The sequence below is a fragment of the Calidris pugnax genome, unplaced genomic scaffold (genome assembly GCF_001431845.1).
Source record: "Calidris pugnax isolate Ruff unplaced genomic scaffold, ASM143184v1 scaffold54, whole genome shotgun sequence".
In the NCBI taxonomy this organism is placed as follows: Eukaryota; Metazoa; Chordata; class Aves; order Charadriiformes; family Scolopacidae; genus Calidris; species Calidris pugnax.
The window spans coordinates 4,952,156-4,966,098 of record NW_015090864.1 but is presented as its reverse complement, the minus strand read 5'-3'; the positions used below and the strand labels follow the sequence as shown (position 1 = coordinate 4,966,098).

At 44.0% G+C, this 13,943-nt stretch overlaps 1 protein-coding gene across 4 annotated transcripts in view; it reads right to left on the bottom strand.

Annotated features, from left to right (window-relative positions):
* Positions 1 to 13,872, bottom strand: part of LOC106889728 (sodium channel protein type 5 subunit alpha-like) — a 214,053-nt gene extending 200,181 nt beyond the window's left edge. For all 4 annotated transcript variants that reach the window (XM_014945075.1, XM_014945076.1, XM_014945077.1 and 1 more), the window contains exon 1: positions 13,731 to 13,872. The gene's annotated coding sequence lies outside the window, so the exon portion shown is untranslated. The remainder of the gene's footprint in view (positions 1 to 13,730) is intronic.
* Positions 13,873 to 13,943: the final 71 nt, after the last annotated feature.

Below are 13,943 nucleotides of genomic sequence, written 5' to 3'. Positions count from 1 at the left end.
AAGAAACACTCCATAGTTCAAAAAGCTTTGAAAAAAAATAATAATAAAAGGATATCAAGAATAATACATGTAATTCAGATGCCGGTGACAGAGTAGAAAGACACAGTGAGAAAACTGTAGCTAGAGAAACTGCTGGCCTTTTTAAGGACAAGAAGGAACTTTTTTTGAATACATAAGGAACAAAATGTATCCTATAAGTACTGTCAGGCACAATACCATGGAAAGGACAGAAATGTTCAATACATATTTCTGTTCTGTACTTGGGAAAAATCCATGCAACAGAGCAATAATATGCTGAGAATGACATTCTTTCCAATTTAAGAGCGATAAAGAAGTACAACATACACCAGCTTCTTTAGCTCAATTTTTAAAATCAACAAGTCAGGATAATCACACCCAGGAGTTACTACAGACTTGGCCAAGACGTACTCTGAATATCAATGTTGCTTTCCTAGGGATTGGGACACCGTTGTAAAACACCAGGAGAAAGCAATGGTTGTGGCAATAAGTTATAGGGATAAAAAGGAAGACCTGAGTGACTGCCAGCCTCTGCTTTGTGGGAGAAGAGCAGGATAGCTGATGCAGGGCTTGGTTAATCGGGGCCCCAAGGACCATAATATAATTTGATGGGAACATTACCCCTGTAGAGCATTTCAGTTCTGATGTCCAAAGCAGAAAGGGTGATGGTGATAAATTAGAATGGTTTAAGGAAGTATCACTGAGGAGAATTATGGGCTGGAAAACAGGCACATAGTAAATGCTGCGGAGAGCTCAATCATACCAAAGAGAAAGTAAAGGGATGAATTAATCACTGTAGCAGCACCCTTGGACAAACACAGCTACAATAACACTACTACACGTATTACAGAGTACTTCGCAGTCTGTCAGACTAAGGTAGAAGAAATCCAGTGGCCAGGAACCAGAACAAATGAAATATAAATTAGGTATAATGTGCACACTTTTAAGAAAATAATTTGATCATGGTTTACCAAAGACTGATAATTTACCAAAGACTGAAGGATGGAAAATCCATCCCCCTCAATTCCTGTTTTCTAGATGATATATGCTGTAGCCCAAAAAATAACAACTTATAGGGAGCCATCTGCTATTCTGGAGAGAGAGTAGATGATCACAGTTTTACTTTATGGCTTTACAATTTAAATTATGTTGGTTTACTATTTATGGGGCTGAGCCTAAATTTTATAGCCTTTTTTTTTTTTAATCCCCACAACCAAATGAACAGAAAGGCATAAGCCGAAATCCTGTACTTGGGTTTCAAAGCACAATATGACACGGTGTGCAGGGGGCTTTGTTATCAAATGTTACAGGAGGGACGAGAAGGCTATCCAGTTAAAAATAAACAGATGCAACGGTGAAAAATAAACGTTATTGCAAATCTACACAGGCTCGGGGTCCCCTTGCTGCCGAGGGATGGCTCAAATCTCTGCTCCAGCGCCTGCCGCTGCCCGGCTGCCGTCGGGGCTGCGTTACAGCCCGGCGAGCGCCGCCTGCGACACCACCTAATTGGCACCCAGCCTGCCAGGGAGTGGGAGATAGTCAGCCTAAAAATAGGCTGTCCTCTGTTTTGGCTCTCCCCTCCCTCCGTCCCCCCCGTAAAGGCACAGGGCTGGCGGTCCAGGGGAAAACACCCAGAAAAGCAGCAGCCTCAGCGGAGGGAGGAGGGTGATATTTTTTTGGAGATGGAGGAGCGGGATGGTGTGCTGTGGGGGTCTGAGCATCACACAGGGGGTCTCCACCTGACCTCCTGCTTCTGGGAAAAAGTGATTTCCACCACCTTTAGCACAGGAGCTGCAACCTGAGTCCCTCCAACCCCTCCCCAGCCTTGCTGGAGGTGTGGGGACAGAGCGGAGCCACACGGCCCGTCCCTGCCCTCCAGGATGCTGTCCCCAGCCGACCCACAGCCACAGCAAAGCAGCTGAGCTTGGCTCTCCTGGCAGCTCCCCCGTTGTTCTCCGCTCGGAAACCCTCTCCAGCCATCCCGTTATCCTGCAGAGGCCTTTGCTTCAACAGTCTCTGCAATTTCTGGTTCAAGGAACCAGCATTTCCAGGCAGCAAAGCCTCACAGGACAGTTTTTAATAGGAATTTCCTTGGCATTGAAGATCCTCATAGGACTTTGATGAACACTTGAACTTTAGTCTGACATTTAAGTGCCTAAAACTCTGTATGAAGCCCAAATTAAGAGATCTTATAGTCTGCTATTGATGGTTTCTCTTGTATGCAACTCTAAAAAGCTCCTGAACATCAGTAACAATACAGAAAAGCATTGGTTCTGCTTTTAACTGGATACGACAAGCCAAAATCAATTAGAGATTGATCTCAATTATGTTTTTCTTTAATTTATTTTTACTGTGCAGTTCAGTAACCAAAGTGAAGGACTGCAATCAATGAAGCTAACTCACTTTTTAGCAAAGCCGTTGCCTAGATTATAAGGCGTTTTGCAAAGTTTTCCAAGCCCGTAAAGGCAACTGTGTAAATAATGTGACTTATTGAATTCTGTGGAGTGCTCTAACAGCAAGAGTGATGGGTAGCCTAATGCATTGTGTAGTTGCTATAAGCAATAATCTCCCATGCTAATCACAACTTTCACATTCATTAACATTTTAGGAACCTCCTGAAAGAAATCATGTACCAGGGAACCGTTCGAACATATTCCAAGCTAGTTATGACTATAAAACCAGCTTTCAAACTGGCATTGGGAAGAAAACGCCCAACATATTTTACGTCCCACAGAACTAAATGTGCGAGGTGTTGCTTTTTGAGTCCTGCAACTGTGTGTGTTCAGCTGCCACAATTTAAAATGGTCATGAAGTGATGGTGCTCTGAATTCAAGATGGGACCCTGGTTCTCTGGAGTGAGAGGAGAAAATGCCCTTGCAAGTGCATTCCTCCATGTCTCATTGCTCAACTTCCCGCCTGCCTGAGCAGGACTTTGGGTTAACACTGGGGAGGAGTAACTCAACAGACTCACAAAAGTTAAGGCAGTGTTACTCCTTGGCCACCCTCAGGGACCATCTCACAATAAAACCAGTGCAGCTGGCACAATCCTCACCTTGGAAAATAAACCTGTCATCAACCATGGGGCTGATGGGGCTGATTCTGGGTGGCTGTATGGCCAGTTAGTGACACTCACTGCTTTACAGAGCTGGTATCGCCCAGGGATGAGGTTGAAAATGAAGGTGCCCAAGGGGAGTGCATGGGATGAGGAACCTCCTTGAAAGGACTTGCCCACACACAGGGAAATACCCTCCGCATTTTGGGGCACGAGGACTGCTGGAGCTCATGGGGACAATGCTGATGGTCCCTCCAAAGCATGTTTTAAAACACCTTCCTCCTGGTCCTGGCAGATAAGGTCTCCAAAATAACCTCTCGAACAAAGATAAAACTTCTTACCTAGACCACCCAGTACAAGCCAAATCAAGGGCACTAGCTTGCCATCAATATTTATCATTTTCAGTGCTGGGTGTGCACATGCCTGTGTTTTCCCTGGTTCCTTGTGACCTTATAAACTCCAAAATTGCATGAAATTCTGTCCTACTCCTTTCCTCCTGGAGAAGGTTTGGGCGGCAAGGACAGTGCAGAGAACTGGGCACAGCTCATTACATGCCTCTGCACTGGATCTGCCTGTGACAACCTCATGACAGTTCACAGCCTTGTGCCATCATGATTTATCATTTGGGGTCATACGATCCTGTTTCGGTTTATCAAGAAAAAAAGCAGCCAGCACACATGCATGTCTCATCTCCCAATAGAAAGATGACTATATACCAATTATTAGCTCAGAAAACACACCTGGCCATAAACACCCTACACAATATATAGGGGGGAAAAAAAAAAAACTCATTTTGAGAAGCAACCAACTACAGAGGGTGGGTTTGATTTATCAGAGAAGGCAAAGGCTGTTACAGAGCGGGGCGAGGAGGAGGAGGAGGGCCCCGAAGGTGGCTCTCGGCCGCTTCCATGCTCTTTGATCCCGGGGCCATGCTGGCCCCTGGCCAGTCCCTGCTGTGGGCTGTGTTAATCTGCACTGGCCGCGGGTGCCTCCCGGGAGGCTCGGTGGCAGCTGGGGATTACCAGGGTCAGGGACACCCTCCATTTTCCCTTCCTCGTACCACTCGCAGCGATGGTCAGGGCAAGGGCTGGGGGAGAAACAGCCACAGCCTCACTGCAACGGTGCATGTGTAGAGGGGGGTCTCTTCAGCCTGTCCCCTGCTGCCTCCCATCCCAGTTTGCACCAGCTTCTTGCGACAGCTGGGCGCACACATCCCATCTGACACCACAAATATGCCAGTTCCCAGTAAAATGGGGAGGGTGCAACTGGTGGAGCTGGGAATGGCATTTTCAAGATCACTGCTTCATTCCTGATTTGTTTATATGTGTATATATATATATATATATGTGTGTGTGTGTGTGTGCATATATATGTATGCATATATAAATAATACATATTTTTATATATGCATACATATTATTATTAATCTATATCTGATGCACACCAGAGGTCAGCAGTGCCAATACAGTCAAACATCACACACACACACTCAGGGAGACCCAGCTGTAGCAGTGCCCAGGACAGGATTAGAGCAGAGGGAGGGCCATGGTCCTCTGGGACATCATCCTTGTCCCCCTTTCACCTCCTCCGGTCTTTTGACAGGACCACAGGTTCTCTCACAGCTGTGGGCTGAAATCCCAGGGCTTTGTTTCCCAGTAACCTTTAGAACAACACAAGTCAAGCCCTCACCGGGCATTACCTGACCTCATGAACCTGGTTGATGTAGGTTAAGCAGTCACTGGCCTGGTAATGGGACACTAAACTTAAAATACAATAGAATACAGTATGGTATAACACAATAAATGTACTGTGGACAACCCATATTACCCAAGTAATCTGCATCCCTGTGGATCTCTGGTGGATTCACTGCTGTGTAGTAGGGTGGCTGAGTCTCCCTCCAAGTCACTTTCTTATGTATGACACTCCTTGGAGTCTCTCTACTCTCTATCCGGGAACATCCTTTGACAGCACTTGCAAAACCCAAATAACTTTTAGCCCTGAACTTCTGAATGAAATTGTCCAGTGGGTTCAAAAATTACAGGATGGGACAAATGTTTAATGAGAGCAATAGTAAACCCACTGAAAAACCAAGCAACAAAAGATGATTTTCTATCACTTGCCCAATGAATGACTAAATACATAGAGAATTAGAATTTCAACAATGTAATTGTTGTAGAATTGCAACAATGTAATTATGCTATTTCATTCTTGTACTTAACCACTCCAAGCACTAAATGGATACAAAGACATTACATCCGGCATAAGAGTTAATCAAAAAACACCTAAAAGACAGCTTTAGAAAGTTCCACAGAGGGAATGATGTTTCAAAGCATAATACCATGTCGAAAGATATGGCTCCTCAGAAGGAATTTTACCTTCAGTTTCACCAGGATCTGGATCAGGCCTTTAAAATAGTTCTGGAAATGTTCCAGAAAACTTATTTCAGCTACATTTAAGCTCTGTGCTTTGCAGCTACTCAGTAATTTTCACTGTTAGTGTTAAACTGTCCAGGGGACTTTTACGCTCGTAAACAAATCCTCCATCTCCCTTATGTTGTTTTTACGTTGACGCTGCACCACTGACTTCAATAAACAGTCTCCTGATTCACCCTGTTATGAGACAGTGAGCAGAATTAGGCACCAGAGATGTGTCTAAAAGCCTTGGTTTCAGGTTCTGAACATCACTTTAGCTAATTAATAAAAAAACAAACCCACAGCCCAGAATCTTTCAATGTTTTCAGACCATAACCTCGTATTCAGCCACTTGTTCTGTTCCCAGGAGTTTAGAATCAACAGGACTTTTTTTTTTTTTTTTAATTGTTATTGTTCTTATTATTTTACGGGGGGTTTTTTTGCCATTCTACACATTTCTTAAAGAAAGGCAACGTGTGACTCAGTGCAGTGTTTCTAGGTTCTTCCTGGCCTGCCCTGAGAAGCAGCTAAAAAGCAGAGAGCTTCATGGGGTCCTGACTATTGAGCTCACAACACACAGAGCAAAACCTGCCCAGCACCACTCAGGTTTCACAAAATGGGAAAAACCTGGGGAAAACCAGAGGAATCTGTTAAGAAAAAGAACAAAATTTTGCAGACCTACCAGCACACGAGGAGCAGTGCTGCATTTCACAGTTAAAGGAGAAAGCAAGTTCTCCCAGCCATCCTGGGCAGCCAGAAGGACATCTGTACACCTTGCAGATGCTTGTTCAGACCCTGCGTGGTCACGACAAATCTTTTGGGGGGTCATCAAGTTTTGGCAACTTCATAGAAACACAAACCCAAGGTAACTCGAGCAAAATTTCCACTAAGGTCAAAGGAATCCAAGAACTCAGAGGCTTTCCTGGGAAAGCTTCTACCCAGATTTCATCCTCCCAAGAAGAATTCGGAGCCTCCATTCAAACCAGCCTGAACACAGCAGGAAGAGGAGCACAGTGGACCTACAGGAAATTTGTTCTAAAGAACTTAAAGCTCTTTAGCTAAAGTACTACTACAGAAGCATCAAGAAAGGATGGGACAAGGGGGAAAAGCAAGAGAGGATTTATTCTGCCTTCTTTCTTCCCATATTCATATGATGATTCCTTTTTTTTTTTCCTTTTAGCTATGACGTACAGTTTCATAACAACTATTTACTTTTCTCTCTTTATCTAACAGCTGTCTGCTGAGAAAGATGGAAAAACAAACTAAACATGTAAAAAATGAGAGAAACTATTCATATGCAATACATAATTGCATGCTATATTTAAATCCTTGTACATTATCTTTCAAATTATATTTAGTTTCAACAGGAGGTGAAAAAAATCCCTCTTGCTTTCTAAAATTAGCAACAGAATTTGTATATTGTTTTCAAATACAGCCGCTCTTCCGCAGAAACTTTTGCCAAGGAATAATTAATGGTTGGAGACAGGGAATCCGACTACATCAGATGTACTTTGACATGGGCCCGCTAGCTGTCACCTACAGCAAAAAAAAACAACGGGGAAGTCCTGAGGGAAAGGGCTGTGCAAATCTGGATTAGCTCTGCCAAAGTCAAACACAATCGATCTGGATTTACGCCGGCGGAGCCGAGAGCAGGATTCGTCCCTCTGTTTGACGGACACAGGGAAGGAAAGAGCGACGAGGACTTCAGCAAACCCAGGGAACTTTGCCACGCGCCGCGACTCCGAAGGGTTTATTTCCCAAGAGACACCCAGAACACGCCAGCAGCAGCCCCTGCCCTCACATGAATGAGAATTACACACACACACAGAGGGAGATTAGACCTCTCGACGTAAAACCATGTTGAAAATAGGTAAAGAGGAGGAAAAAATATAAATAATAATAATTAAAAGGAAATCTTAAGATACTTGCAGTGCTTTCCAGACCCTCTTGTTGCAGACACCTCTGGCAACACCTCTGGCCCCTCCGGCAGCATGGGAACCCTGCATAGCTCGATGTGGGAGGCTGGAAATTGGGCTGGGGAGGCAACGGAGAGGATGTGCTCGGCCCCGGGGAGGGAGAGAGGGCGGCTGCGTCACGCCGTCACGCTGGCTGTACTAATATGGGGAGCAGCCTTGGCCAGAAATCCCCGTCCGGGAGGAAAGGACAACCCCCGTAAGAGGAGAGCCAGCACGGGAGAGCGAAGCGGGGAGCAGACATGCAATCTTGGGGGACTTTGGAGGGATTTGGACTTCCACAAGCCAAGAGGATGGCACCGTCGGCTGCATCCGACATGGCAGGGAGAGGAACAGGCTTTGGTGCAGGGGGGTCCCTTCCTCGCAGCACCCAGCTCCATTAAGCACAGCATAATTACCCCGTTATAATCAGGCAGGTATTTTAAAGAGGCTTTAGCGTGATTTTATAATTGTGCATTATGTAACAGCTACTAATGTGTCAGGCCTCAGACAACGCTAAACGCCAGTCTACAGGTCAGCCTGTAATAATTTAAAGAGCTGTTCACTCTGGGCTGAAACCCTTCTGTTATTTCGCCCTCCCCTTCCAGCTCTATCCCCATCCAGGGCCTTCGTCTGCATCCTCAGCTTCCTCACATGGCCAAAACCTCCCTCTAATATTTCTCTTCCAAGCCCTGTGCCCACTTCTGGTGCCTATATCACAAGAAAAAACGAAAACTTCACTATAGAGTTTCACCTCTTAATGATCTTTACACAATGGTAAGGGTTTTTTTTTGTTTATTTAATCACTGTTTTTTTAATGTTCATGTTTTTTGGGATTCCCAGGGGCTGTGTCTGCCCTTGTACAGCCCGGCAGCAGGGATGCTCTTTGGAGAACTGAAATGGGCTGGCAGCAGGGCATAAAATCTGAGCTGGCTCCTGCAGGGGTGAATTTTTACTCACATAAAATCACTAGAAACAATCCCTCTGTTGCCATCTTGTTTTGATTACCCAGGACCAAGGTTCTGTAAACCTGAAGCCGGGATGCACACAAAGCTTGTCAGACCCTTTTCGGCACGCTGTTAGCCAGCCAGGAGGAACTGAGACACTAACATTCAGGCACTGAGACACTAACAACCCCGTCCATTTCTTTGGATGAAGTGACCGGTTTTATGAGAAGAAAAAGAAACTTGGAAAAATCACTTTGTAAATAATACAGTCTTTGAGAATGGATTTTGGCCTAAAAAGGTTAATATCTAATTTATCTCCAGCTAATGGGTCTTGAAAGACTTTGTCCACACTCAAATTTTTCCATAACTTCTATTGCTGAGATTTTTCAAGTTTCTCTAAAGCCTTTAAAAACAACATATAAACCCCGCAAGTCCCTCCTCAAAACCCCAGAACCTGATTTATTTGTCAATATCAGCCTGTAAATGCCATGAATATGAAGAGAAACTCCTTGCTTCTAACACATACACATTACTCCTGCCCATGGTCTGCGTTCAGTTACCAAACTTTTATGCACTTAAACATGAACCTGGCATCAGTAAGACTTTTTTAAATAACACATACTAATCCCAGAGTTGGATTAAAATTAGCAAAGCACAATTTGCAGATATCTTTCAAATTATACCCTGTGTGCAGAGCAGCTTTAGTACTCTAGGAATCCAGCAAGCTTTAAAAAGACTCTATAACCTGTTGGTAGGACTCTCAGCATTGCAGTAGGAAACCTCTATGGCAGAAGTTTAGTGAACCCGAAAACTCAAATCTAGATGAAAGTTGAAATAAATAATCTGGTAAAGAATGGACTTATTTTTTTTCCAAGATAGAAAAGATAGTCTCATTTTAAAATAAAATACGAGAAGGCAAAGGGAAAACTCAAGGCTTAACAGAATTTAAATTTTCCACACATTTCAGTACAACATTATTATTTGATGTGTGATATCTCTATATTTAAAATGCTCTTGCAATATTATGATAAAAATAAAAAACAAGCCGCTTCTGTCATGCAGAATTTTGATTAAAAAAGGCTTCGTTTGTTACAAAGAGCAGGGAGGCATGTTTCTGCCATGAAAGATAAGGGATCTTTTTGACATCAATGAAAATTTTGCACACCAAAGACTCGCAAGGTGAGGTGACCTCCTCTCAGGAGGCCATGCTGCACCTCCTCAAAGCTGACCACGTTAGCAGAGAGGGAAATTTCGTGGTTCGTTTGCCACCTTTACTTGAAATACACCTCCACCAACTGGGAATGGTAAGAAACCTAAAACAGAGGGGTACAAACAGTGATCATGAGAGCCAGTACTACATGAACTTCACAAACCCAGTGTGTCTACCCTGTCCTCAGCCTGCTCAGGGACTGGGATAGGGGATGACTTTGCTAAACATCTCCTCATTCTGCTCCCAGGCTGAAATCTGGGATCTCACTCGCTGCAACTGAGCAGCCCAGAGCCAGACCTAACACCATCCCAGAACGAGTGGGAAATAAATGAGGAAGCATTATTAATCTAAGGAAAAGAAGGTACATTTATAAGAGTGACCATACCACTTGCAGCTAAGTTTAAAAGAAGTCACTGTCTGGATAATGGAGCAAAAGGATCTTCCACAGCAAACTTTGTCAACTACCTGTATCTCTTCAGTGACACAAAAACCACAAGAAGGAGAGAGGGGTTAGGGACATTCCAGTTCTGGAAAAGTTTTCTTTTCCTCATTATTAGTAACTCTAATTACTTTGAAAGAAGAGCAATGAGATAAATCCTGCAGAGCCAGAAATGTGACCTGATTTCCTTCCTGAATTAGAAACTGTCACTTTGCAAGAGAAACCCAAAGAGACAGAGCCGTGTCAAAGTGGGCCCATCAGTTTGGTGTGCAGAGTAAATAATAAATCAAGATCAATAGACATATAGTCCGAATTTTCTTTTGGTAGATATTCATCAGGACGATGGTATTTAAAAGATAAACATGTCTTTAACTGAACTGCCACTGTGGAAGAGATACTCACTATAAGCAAACAGGAATATACCCAATTTCATGTATTTTTCTCCAGGTTAGACAATAAAAGTAAGAAGCAATTACAGAATTTCAAATATAAATTGTTTCATACTATGAGTAAGGCCCTACTTTAAGGCAGCATATAAACACAAAGCAGAGAAGTCAAGCATACACTTAAGAGTGATGCTGCTTCTGTGATACCTGAGTTTTATTTAGTAGAACTGAAAAATTACTTGTCACCTTTTAACTATCACAGCTATAATTTCCTAAAGTAATTATTGAGGAAGATTGGAGACAACTTAGAAGGTAGTAATTTTGAGGAAGAACCGAGCACCCATCCTCTGAAAACAACAGGTCTCTTTTATGTTTTTCAAATTGAGCTTCCCAAAACTAAGGCATCCGAGGTGATAAAAGACAATAACCTGTTCTTTCTGAAAAAGATGACCAGGATTTCTGAATGACTGCCCAACATGCTTTAATACAGAACCCAAAATGCTCTTTCCTCACATACATGCCCAGAACAAAAAAAGAAAAAAGAAAAAAAAAGATAAAAAGAAAAAAGAGAAAAAGAAAAAAAATAAGAAAAAAAGAAAAAAGTAAATCCCTGACTAATATCATACATAGCATTTTTTAAAGAAATTAAAACTAGCTATATTTCATAAATCTCTTATGCCTGTCAGGATGCCATCTCCTACCTGTACATTTTAAAATATAGTTTTGACTACACATTTAAATCAAGAACACAACAACTACTCAACATTTCTCTGCAGCCTGTGAAAGTCCTGGGAGGTGTTAGCTGGTGCCACAGGTGTTAGTCCATCACAGCGAGAACCAAGGCCAGTTTCTGATTCAAACCAGGAATACAATGCTTTCAACTCTGATGCAGTTTTAAAGTCATACCCATAAGCTGTCATTCAGGGTCAGGAAGCCTCGTGGTCTACTTGCACCCTTCATGGTCAAGGTATTTAGGCTACATACTCAATGATGCAACCGAATGCCTTCGTGAGCTCTGACGAATGATCGAGGGTATGAAACAATATCAGTTCTCTAGCATACTGTACAGGGTTTTTTGCCTGCTTTAAATCTTCAGGACTCATCACAGCACAAACTACTTCTCCATGCAAACAGGGGCATTAGAATCTGACCCTTTGTGTTTATAAAACCCTTTGAGAGTCTCAGACACAGAAGTACAAAGCTGTACTATGAATGGATTCAGAATGTATGTCAAGAACTGAGAAAAAAACGTTACAACATCCAACTGCAATCACGTACAAGCTAAGTAACATTCATCTATGATTATTTCTGGCTCTGTCTCATGCTAAAGGTTACATAAACTCCACTACTTAAGGCTGAGACCTTTTGGCACATTAATCTAAAAATATCACAACTTGCAGGACAGGCTTCCATTGCTTAAATGTTGAGACACTTGCCCCCAACAGATGTGCTTTTTTTCTAAGGACCCTCTATTTCTGAAGCTCTATGTAAACCCCATTTGCCATTTGAAAAGGCTACACCAGACAAAAAATAATAAAAATTTACCAAAATCAGTGGACATCACTCCAATCCCGTTTGCATCATTCCTGTCCCGTCCTGACACTGAGCTCCTCTAAACTTTTTTGGAACCAGCTCTCTCATCGGAGGCAATGCACTCCTACCAACAGCAGCAACACTCATAAAACCACCACTTTCTTAGTCCATTAGAATAAGGGGGTTTCGCTCCTCACTGCTTCACAGCTCTGACCTTTCCAATTCTCTGCCACCAAAAGCTTATAGGATCTGCCGGATCCATCTGTGGCTCCACCTGGCCTGCTTTCCCACGCCAAAAGGACGGATCAAATATACGTGTCTGAAAACACATCCCCGCTTTCACTTCGTACCACCCAGGGGGCGACCCCCCCTCCCTCTCTCCCCCTCCTTCCCACAGGTTTCAAACGAGAGGAGAAGCCTCCAAGACCACTTCTGCAAAGCCCCCAAATCCTCGGAAATCGCAGCAAAAATAAAAGAACTTCAGCACCTTGGACAGGACACGGGGACGGAAAATGGCGAAATCGGGAAATCGGCCCTGAAAATGCTCCGCCTGGACATGACCCTCCGGGACACATCTGCGGGCCTGTTTATTTTTAGTATTGACAAATCCTCTTTGAATCGTCCGCGTTTATTCCACCATCCGCCCTGTATTTGGGGAAGAGCTGCTCGCCAGCCCGGCGGTGGGAGAAATCGGGGCCACCAGCTCCAGATCTGACACCCGACTGCAAGACCAGAAGCTGCCCCAGTTGCAACTGGAAAGGCTCTGGTCTATCACTCACAAAGCTCAGCTCATCCTCTCCGGGCAAAACACGACCTGTTGCCAGAGGTGCGCATGGTTCCCTTGTTTCTCCGCTTTCTAGAAGCTCATCTCCACCTCCTCACCCAAATCTCCAAGAAAAAATAAACCAAAAAGCTCTGATTTATTCCCGTTGCAGCCACACTTTGGTCACATAAGTTTTGCTTTAATTTAGCTGTCGTTCTCTCTTGCAGTGCTCCCAGTATGACACTGTTCCCCTCGGGGCTGCCTCGGTACAACCATGATCACCTTGCCGGAGTGAAGCACAAGCACAGCTCTCCCTGTTTTTCTTTTATTTGCGTAAGCCAACTCCAGTTTTTAATTTGTGCCAGTAAAAACTCCAGATCTTCTAAGCAGATGCATTCTACAAACAGCTTTGAGGCGAGCGGTGCCATTAAGATATATACTTAAGACATGTCAGCTCTTACAACAAGTAATACCGGTAATATTCTCATGATACAGGAGAGTGACATATTTTCCCTGCCAGCACAGAAATAACCATTCTAGTTCATTTCTTCCCTGCAAAAACGTGCCACTAAATTTCCACTCCGACACATCTGGCGCCACATGACATTAACCAAACAATTTGCAGAGTATTTTTCTGTGTTGTTATTTCTTTTCCGGCACTTCTGGGTGCGGAAGCGAGACGGAAACTAGACCCATTCCCCGCCAGAGTTACCCTTCAGCAGCAAAATATATGTCTATCTGTATCCTCTGCTTTTCCATCCCCTCGCAAGCTTTACAGATCTAACTTCTCTCTCCTCCAGCCTCCCCACCACCCTGCCCGGACGGGACGGCCGCGGTGCCGGTGCCGCTGCTCCTCCCGCCTCGAGGGGAAAGTTTGGGGAAAGGAAATACCAAATTCCTCCTCCACGCCACGCTCACAGTCTTTTTGGCTTTTTTTTTTTTCTCTTTCTTTCCGTTTTTTTTTTTTTTTCCTTTATTATTATTTTATTAACAAGCAAACAAAAAAAGAGGAAACTTACATTGGTTTATTTAATTTTTCCTGCTAAACCAAGAGTCCCAGAGCCACTTCATTGTATCCACAAGAGTTTTTAAGTCCCCGAGCGGTACCGTCCCGCGGGAAGGGCCCGGCTGCCGGGCGCGGAGCGCATCGCATGGCTCGGAGCCGCCGCGCCGTCTCTGCTGAGGCTCCGCCGGAGCGCAGCCCCGTCCGGGCGGCGGGGGCGGGCGGGGAG